The sequence below is a fragment of the Coloeus monedula genome, assembly GCF_965178545.1.
Source record: "Coloeus monedula genome assembly, chromosome: 3".
NCBI lineage: Eukaryota > Metazoa > Chordata > Aves > Passeriformes > Corvidae > Coloeus > Coloeus monedula.
This window is the reverse complement of record NC_138783.1, coordinates 16174171-16180748: the sequence shown is the minus strand read 5'-3', so window position 1 is coordinate 16180748 and position 6578 is coordinate 16174171.

Below are 6578 nucleotides of genomic sequence, written 5' to 3'. Positions count from 1 at the left end.
TGCCTTTCCCCTACAAATCACCCTGTACACAACAGGAAGGGACAAGCAGAAAGGACAAGCACAGGCAGGTCAGTTTTGTTCACAAGTGATGTGATATGGATGGGTTTCAGTCTCAGCCAAGGAGGTGGGGAGAAAACACAAGGGTGTTTCGCTGCTGAGCACAGGGTACATGAGCAACCTCATTCCTCTGCCAAGACATGAATGGATGGTGGATGGATGGGGCAGATGAGTGTCCATGTGCATCCTTGCACACATTTATATAGGTGCAGAGAAAGGAAATACTACTCTCGTTTTGCATTTCTGTGTCCAAGCAGGTGCACAGTCTGAGCCTCTGCCTTGTCATGTGCAAAGAGATGAAATTTACTATATGGAGAAAAAAAAATCTGAAATTTTAGGGGAAAAAACCTCAAGGAACTGAAAAGACACTCAGATAAGCAATCATCTCATGGGAGGGCTGGGAAAACCAAAGGTCTCATTGTAACCAGGATACAGAATAATATCATGAACAGATTGCACTGAGCAGTGAGCACTGTGAAAGGACTGGCCACGTACAAAGGCTTTACTCACATGTGTGCGGGGCATTTCAAATCCCAAGGTCACTGCAGCCAAGAATTACAGAACAAAAGTAAAACCAACCTTGGCAAAAGCAAATCAGATATGTTAGCTGAAAAATAATCCCTCTCCTTTGTCAGGCCTAGCAAGATGCTGGGCTATGAGGGATCCGTTAGACTCCATTTTCCCAAATCACTATGACAACAGGGCTCTGGTGAAAGGGATCTTTTCCTAAAGGCATCAGTTGCTTTAATTGAGCTAAAACTGGTTTAGATTTCACTCAAATCTCTCCCTATCCTTTGTCTTCTGCTGCAAATGTCAGGACCCTGCCTGCTTCAAGAAAACAAAGGAGGTTTTTAATTCTTTCAGCACTGTTACCTGGAGACAGGATGTTTCCTGGTGAGAAACCATCAGTGATTTCCAAAATTCTGTGGGGAGATCTGTGGGCCCAGGGCTCCTGGTTTTCCTGGGCTGCAACACCAACACCATCAGAGAGGTGGACGGTGGGACCAAGGAGGGGTTAGATTGGTTATTAGGGAAAATTCCTTCCCCAGAACAGTGGTCAAGCCCTAGCACACGCTGCCTGGGGCAGTGGAGGGATTTAACACACATGTAGATCTGGCACTTGTGTTAGCGGTGGGCTTGGCAGTGCTAGAGGAATGGTTGGACTGAATGGTCTTGGAGGACTTTTCCAACCTTAAAAATTCTATGACTCTATGAAAAGTACTTGCAGGGAACCTTCTGGTCCAGTGATGTTTCAGGGTGTTTTCCATCCAGCACTCCTGTCCTTGTTGGAGACTAGCCATGCCAAGGAACTCTTTTGGTTTTCACTAGTGGAAAGAGTCACACCTGTGCCCTGGGGACACCCAGACATGTGGAAAGCACTTTCTGCTCCTGGAAATTTCAGGCTAAGCCCTAGACCAGTTGTATTGCTTATTACCAAAGCAGTTTTACTGCAGAGAGTCACAGGTGTTTGCTTGTGGCTTATTATGACAAGGAAGGCTCATCCTCTGGATTTATGAGCAAGTCGGCTCCTTGGAAGAGCTGAGTTAAGCAATGCTCAGCTAGGTAAGAAATATTTATGTCCTGCTTTGTGGTGGTTATGTCACTTGCTTTTTGTCTTTCTACTTTCTTAATTAAGGACAGAACAATAACTACTTATGGAGGGCTAAAAAACTTCTGCTTAAATAAGAGAGGAATCATAGATTTCTACTCAGGACGAACTGGAAGAGATGCATCTCCTTGCTGAGTGTAGATAAAATAGAATCTGTGACTTAAAATCACTGAATCACAGAACAATTTAGGTTGGAAAATTCTCTAAGTTCATAGAGTCCACCCATTCCACCAGTACTGCCAAGGTCACCACTAACCCATGTCCCAAAGTGCCACATCCACATGTCTGTTAAATTCCTCCAGGAACAGGGACTCCACCACTGCCCTGGGCAGCCTGTTCCAGGGCTTGACAACTCTTCTGGGGAATAATTTTTTCCTAGTTTCCAGCTTAAACTTGCCCTGGCACAACTTGCAGCCTTTTCCTCTGATCCTGTCTCTTGCTCCCTGTGAGAACAGACTGACCGTCTCCTAGCTCCATCCTCCTGACAGAAGTTGTATAGAGCAAGAAGGTGTCTATCCCCCCTCAGCCTCCTCTTTCCTGTTTTAGGGAAGATCAGTCTCTGAACTCGCTAACCAGTACGTGACATGCCCAAACACTGAGCCCTGATCTCTATATCTTATATCCTGATACCTTAGTCGGTCTTATTTCCTAACAACTCAGGCATTCACAAACTTATGGGCCATGATAAAGCTCCAACTACATTCCCCTTGGCTTTTCCCTTTTCAGTTATATATAATTTCATTTATTTAATCTCCTATGGCTTGCATTTAGTCTGGGAATATTAGGTTCCTTTAATCCCTCAATAAGTCATCTCTGTAATACCTCTGTCAGTGGCCATTGTGACTCAGTGGAGCAATGTCCCTCTCAGAGTATGAGGAACCTGTAAGCTCAGAGTCATGGAACTGTGGGTTTTTCAAGTCACCAGGCTTTGCGAGTCAGCATGGTGGGGCATGCCCATGAGACTTCACAGGCTGCACATGGACACTGGCCACGATCCAGGATCAGCACTAAGAAAGTGTAACACAGAGGATCTGCAGGAAGAAATGCAAGGAACAATGCAGTGGCTCATATAGGATGCCGGGATACTTCATAGTTGGCAGGAGCAGCTGGCCATAGCTACCTGTGGACTTCCTTGTTGAAATCCCACCACTTATAGATCCTATGGAACTTAGTGCTCCAGCAGAAGAGCTATAAGCACTCTTCAGATCACTGCTCCTCTCTTCCAATCATAGACAATCCCCTTTTATTTACCCTAAAGCCTCTCAGTCATTCATATGTACTCCTAGAGTTAATTTACCCTCCAATGGGAAAAATTATCAGAAGGAAACTGAATGTACCATCTTGGTAGTTGCCCAGTGGATTCTCTGAGTTCTATTCCTTCCTGACCCATCACTCCTTCAGTAGTAAGGTTCTCCTCCTTTGTACTACCCCAAACCTATGTGATACCATTGCACCAAGCTTGGTCTTTGTCCCTCTCCAGCTCTGAGTGAGAGTGTGGGTGTGAGAGAAGCTCATGTCTGCCGGGTGGGAATTTTGGTTTGGGGCTTTTTTTAATGCAAATTATTTCAAATTTTACTCCCCCTTCTACCTGGTACAAAATCACTTCTTCTGAAATCTGGCTGTGTTATGCCAGTGATTTTCATTAAAGAATTTCATGTCCTTTAGAACACTTGATTTATTGGTCAAATTTTCTTTTTATGGATTTCAATTATTTTCTTTATGCAGCACTCTGATATGGAATTGCTTTGGCTCCTGTCCCATTTGGCCTCAAAACACTCTCACAACATACACGAATCGTAAGCAAAATTGGCAAGGAAGACAAGAACACCCCAGAGCAGAACCTTGTGAACCCACCAGGCAGAAGCTGTGCATGATTATAAAATGATTTAAGATGTGGGAGGCTGTGAATACAAATATTGCTGCTAGCAAGACTTTTTCTTGCTTCCTTCCAGTCCCGTGAGATACTTTTCTCTCTCACAGAAGATATTTGTAGAGTTCTATAAACTATGAACACCTGCAACCTTGCAAAGCCTTGTTTATAGTACAGTAGAAAAATATTTTGACAACGGTGTTTCAGGATTTCAGCCGATCACCCCAAGGGATGGCTGATCCTTTGACCAATTAGACTATGAAGAAAAAAGTCTATAAAAGAGTTGTAAAATAATTAAATAAATCAATCTTGCTGCACAATTCCTGCCTGTTGGATCTCTCTTCTCCTCCCTACCACTGCGGGACACCGTGATAGGAGGCTACTAAAACTCCCCTTTAGATTGTCACCTGCAGTGTTGTCATGTTTCTCTTGTCTCTGGTGATAGATATTAGGAATGGGAGCAATTGGTGCCAAGACATCTCCTGCAAAGTGGAGCGAGTGCCTGGAACAACCAGAGTGAATAGAACTTTCCTGCATCTCACTGGAGTAGTGTGGAGCTGAACAACCTGCTGCAAGTGTGGTTTGACTCTGGCTTTGGAGATGGAGTCTCACCTACCTTTAGCCTGTGGAGGGCTGTGAGCCCTTGATGCAGGAGCCCTCTGCACTCCCTTGGAGAGAGGCCTGAGGCCCAAAAGAATCTTCCCAGAGATAAGCAACCTTCCTCTGGGTCATGGTGACAAAAAGAGCCACTCTCAACATGCCTTGCTTCTTTATGGTAATAGCCTGTACCCAGTTGGCTAATTGGTTTCTACCCCACCCCCTGCCTTCCCCATATAACCTCTGCTTCTACCCCTGAAGAGAGGGAGGTTTTGTCCCTGGCCTCCCCTTCACAGGGGCTGCTGGACAATAAAGGCTACCTCTGTGGAACTGCCATATGAGGCTCCTGTCTCTCTGTCCCCGAGTTTTGCCTGGGTGATTTCACAAAGAGCCAAATCAAAAAGAGCTGATATCACTTGTAGCAGAGAAGTTACTACACTTGCTGAAATAACCTGTCACTCAGGGAAGTTGCTAAAGCCCCTGGAAAAGCCTTTCCCTGGTGAGACACTTTCTCTAGGAAGGTCACAACACACTGGGTTGTCCACCACCGGACCCCAAGGTGATATTAGCCCATGAAGCAGATGCCCAGGGTCCCTCTATAATGGGGGAAAAAGGCTTCTAAGGAGATGTGGGGCTCCTACGTGATTTTTTTCTCCATTTTCACTTCATTTCAGCTTTTATCAGTGACCTCCTGAGAGCAATGGGATGAGCTGCCATCCCCTTCCTCTAACTCTCGTCAGTGATTAACAAGGAGTTAGGTGCCTACCTTTGAGATGGCTACCACTGTATGGGGTGTTTTCCCTAAATAAACTCACTGTCCATTCCTATAAGGTCATGAGCTTTGCCATGCCATTCTCACATATAGCATTATTTCCTAAAAGAATGGATGGATATGTGTGTACAGGGTGTGGGGGAGAATATGTACAGCAGCATGTGATGAGATGTCAGCTGGTGGTCTGAGAAAAGAAGCCAATCCACCTTTGTCATCAGATTGTCATGCAGAAAAAAGCTCTTGCAGTATAAACATCTGCTCACATCATCATTGCCAGTCATCTTGCTCTTCATGCCATCACAAAATGCAGGAGAAACTGTCAAAACTGTCCCTGGATGGTCTCCAATAGCTTGACTGAAAGGTGCCCTGGCTTCATGTGAGGACACCAGGAGAAGAAGGTTGATCAGGTACCTTATTAATCAGCTTCCAAAACATCCCAGTTATCATTGCACAGGAGATGCTTGGAGCTATTCCTTGCCTCCACACCAGTGGATCCCAGCATGGAGAGGACAGGGAACCACTGCTCTGCTCAAAGTCAGTGATGATTTTGGGTGCTGCAAAATACTGGTATTGCTCTGGTTTGTACTGCACCATGGTGCCTTTAGCATCATCATACTATCACAGACTGGTTTGAGTTGGAAGAGACCTTAAAGCTCATCCAGCCATGTGGAGGGACACTTTCGACTAGACCAGGTTACTCCAAGCCCTGTCCAACACTTCCAGGGATGGATTAGCCACAGCTTCTCTGGGGAATCTGTGACAGTGCCTCACCACCCTCAGAGAGAGGAATTTCTTCCTAATAATAAACTTTTTGGCAGGATTGTGCCCCAGACTGATACAATCTGATGCTGTATGACACCAATGTCCTTGGCCAGCCCCCTTGTCCCACAATGTGGCATCACACTTGGTCACGCCATTTTCCCAGAGGCGGCTGGAGAAGGAATTCCTCCTTCCTGCCATGGTGGCTGTAATTTAAAAACAGAAATATTTTTATTTAACTTCCATCCTCTCTCAGAGAGGTTTGCAGCCAGCACATCAATTCCACTGATTAGAACTAATGGATTTTACTTGATGATGCGTAGGTACGAAAATGCTGCTAGCGAGGGTTTTCTTGCTATTTTCTAAGCCCATGAGAGACTTTTCGCTCTCACAGAAGATGTAGCAGAGTTATGTAAACAACCAAATACCTGCAGCCTTGGAAAGTCTTGTTTATAGTACAGTAGAAAAGTATTTTGACAATGGATGTTTTAGGATTTTAGCCAAACACCCCAAGGGGTGGCTGATCCTTTGTCCAATTAGACTATGGAGAAAAAAGTCTATAAAAGAGTTTGTAAAATAATTAAATAAATCAATCTTGCTGCACAATTCCTGCCTGCTGGATCTTCTCTCTTCCTCCCTATGGCTGCAGGACATGGTAATATACCCTAGGGTTGCAATAATAATGATGCTTTTCCATTGTTGATTCCTGAATGTGAATGAGCAGCCATGCTTCAAGATACAGATAACCATATATTTCACTGAGATGCTAAGCAATTTTTTTTAACGCTGCAGCTTCTAACACCATCCAGCTCTGCATGGTATCTGCAGAGCAGCAAAATCTCCTGATGCTGCAAAACCTCACAAGGCAGTTTTGTCCATGACTTTTGTTATAAATAAAGATGATTAATGCATGA